This window comes from Triticum urartu, chromosome 2, assembly GCF_003073215.2.
Source record: "Triticum urartu cultivar G1812 chromosome 2, Tu2.1, whole genome shotgun sequence".
NCBI classification, from domain to species: domain Eukaryota; kingdom Viridiplantae; phylum Streptophyta; class Magnoliopsida; order Poales; family Poaceae; genus Triticum; species Triticum urartu.
In genome coordinates this window covers 651,667,710-651,670,870 of record NC_053023.1, presented here as the reverse complement: position 1 = coordinate 651,670,870, position 3,161 = coordinate 651,667,710, and positions in this window count along the sequence as shown.

Here is a 3,161-nt window from a genome sequence, read left to right as displayed (position 1 = left end):
AGCGATGTCTGCATGACATTGTATTGCCGTGCAAAACTCTTCTCTTTTGCTCTACATGTTCAGCATGACTATGTAAAATATCTGACATGCATACGAAAAAATATAGTGAGATTATGTAAGGAGAGCATGCAGAAATCTAGAGCGATGGTAACAACCAGCGGATGGATCCAAAAATAATGATAGTAGGCTGATGTTAGCTTTAATTTAATAAAACGACAGATGATGATTGCTTTACTATTTCTTTCCCACCCAAGATGAACCACATAGGAGATATGATATTCATTGCTGCCTCGATATGTGCCAGATAATAGACAGAGATACTATTCATTGCTGCCTCGATATGTGTCAGCGTTCTGGGAACGGGGGTCCCCAGACTTGCCTACCTGCGGCCTGCGGCGTGGCTCAAGTGGGGGGCCCAGCACTGCCCAGCTTCATCAGCCCAAGCTCAAGACCCTCGCGGGGCGGACGGCAGGAAGCTTCCTCTGCAGCGGCCTCATCAGGCAGGCTCGTCAGGAGGCGGAGAGATCAAGGCGGGGGTACCTCGCGAGGATCCAATGACACAAGCCATGACGAATCAAGACCAGGCGGGCACCAGGCGGGCGCCGGCCTGTGCGGAGTCCTTGTTTACCCTTTGGTGCAAAGGGGGCAAGCACAGGCCAAGGTATCAGGCAAAGGTTACCATTCCAGTGCAACGAGACCAAGACCGGCCGGACGGCAGGACGGAGGTCACCGTGGAGCCCAAGACGGCGTCACCACCAATGCTTTTGGCAGCCGAAGACCACCTTTGGTCAGGATAACTTGTACTAGATGTTCCCCTTCAAAATGGCCAATTGTTGGCGCCCTTCCCGCTCATTATTTGGGGAGAGGCCCAGGGCCTCTATAAATAGAGCTTGCCACCATAGGAAGAAGGGAATGGAGAAGTAAGCTAGAGGAAGAGGGAGAGAGGCAAAGTAGAACACACCACACCAGCTCAAGAACACCCCTCGCGAGGCTGTTCTTCCCTTGTACTGTTCATCATCAGCCCTAGAGGCAATCCACCACACCACACACTGGAGTTGGGTATTACACCACAACGGTGGCCCGAACTAGAATAAATCTCGTGTCCCTTGTGTTGTTCACCGTTTCCAGCTTAGTTCGCACGAGGAGATCGGACATAGATCGGTAGGGGAGAGATCTCCGCGCGCACCCCAGTGTTCGAACCTCAAGGGTTTGCCGACACCCGAAATCCGACATTTGGCGTGCCAGGTAGGGGTGCGTCGGAATCCTTCCTCCTCTGCATCGTGTTTCGTCGCATCGCCATTCGGATGTCGAGTGACCCGGCTGCCAACGCCGACCGCTTGGTGGCATGGCCCGCCCACGCCATATCGTCGGCTCAGGGCGACCTCAACCTTGCGCCTCAGGCAGCCCGCGCTCCGCAGGGCGCTGCGGGGCGCGGGCGACTCGGCCATATGCCGCCTGCCCTCACACCATGGCAGGCGCGAGCCGCAGCAAGGGCCTCAAACCACGCCACGGCCACAGCGTCGTACAGCCGATGGGAGCAGGCGAACTCCAGGGCCGTGCTCACTGTGGCCATTGAGCTGCTACGGTGTCGGTTGCTGGAGGGCGGCTGCGACGTGTTGTTGGAGCGAGTGGCCGAGCTCCTGGACGCAGCCGCCTCAGGAGCACCCCCTTTCTGCGTCCAGCTGCCGCCCCAGATCCAGGGCGGACCGTACGGCGGCGTTATGCACGCTCACGCAACTTCAAACAGACTCCCAGGCCAGTCCAGCGCCAACACCTCCATCAGCACCGGGCGGCAAGTCACGCCGACCCCTCCTCAGGCCGGCGAAGGGGTGCACGCCACGGCCTTCGGCTCCGGCGGACCGTCGCGCCATCACCTCCAAGACGGCGCTCCAAGCCAGACTGCGTGGCATGCGGGGCGCAACGGTGAGGTCCACAAGGTGGTGGCCCCAGAAGCTTACGTGCCCTGCATGGTGGATCAGGGGCGCGCACTGGAAGAAGATCACAACTCATTCCTCGGGACAGGCTGGGACGAGGAGGCGCCAGAAGCCGAGCTCTTTCAGGAACCCCAAGAGAGCCTCAGCAACCGCACCGGCCGCAACTATCGTGTACCACTCATACCTCAGTAGCAACCTTATGCTAACCATGGGTCACAGGAGGTACAGGTCGCCGCAGCAGATGGCTGCCCCAATGCTGCAGCCTCCTATCCCTCGGGAGGAGGGTGCAGGGGTTGCAGGAGAGGGGCCGAGATCCGGGCTCGCCCCCGCGGTGGTCGGAGCAAGGCGTTCTCAGGAGGTAGGCCCTCTGCCGGGGAGGTGCCCCAGGGCCTGCCCCCCGCAGAGGACCCGTGGTCGTCGGGGGAACCAGTGGCGACCGCTCTACCCCATTGGCGTCATCCTTGGTTTTCGGTCGCCGTCAATGGCGGCAGAGTGTGGCGCAAGGCGGGGCCCTCGTCTGGCAATATGAAGCAACGCCGGTACCTGTGAAGAAGGCCCAGTACCTGTGAAGCTCGCCGCCTTGTGACACTCTCACGTAATAATGAGTGGGGCTGTACACGCCCCGGAGTCTCAGGAGCGCCGGCCTCAGGCCCTGGGGCTCCCGCCCACGCCCAGTGGCAGCACTTAGCTCCGGGCTGGTGAGAAGACGTCGAAGACTAGACTAGGTGCCGGACGCGGCCTTTTTCCTTTTTGCTTCTTCCTTGTTGACAAAGTTCTTCGATTTGGATTTAAGTTGGATTTGAACTCGAAACTTGCGTGTGTTTGGGGAAGGGGTATTTAGTCACATTCAAGCAATCTCTCGTGTTCTGGTTTCGGCTTTACGCCCCAAGTTAGTGTCAGCTGCCCCCCTCGCGAGCCGGGCCGGGTCAGGCACGCCCACAGCTGGGGCCGCTGTCATCACACCCTCTCCGGAGGTTCTCATCACAGGATCAACAGGTTGATCAGAAGACACCCGAGGCATAGCGGCCCCCAGCAAGCCCGGTCAGGACTCGTCAGGGTCGAAAGGTAAACGAATCAGCTAAGCCATCACTAGGCTGGCTGCTAAGCTCACACGCAACGTTATGTTCACCAGGGTACTGATCACAAATCTTTACATGAGGGGCCTCCCCTCTCAAAATGCTCTTACATTCTTCAGGGCCGAGCCCGAGTCTTCTTTGTGCAGGATAA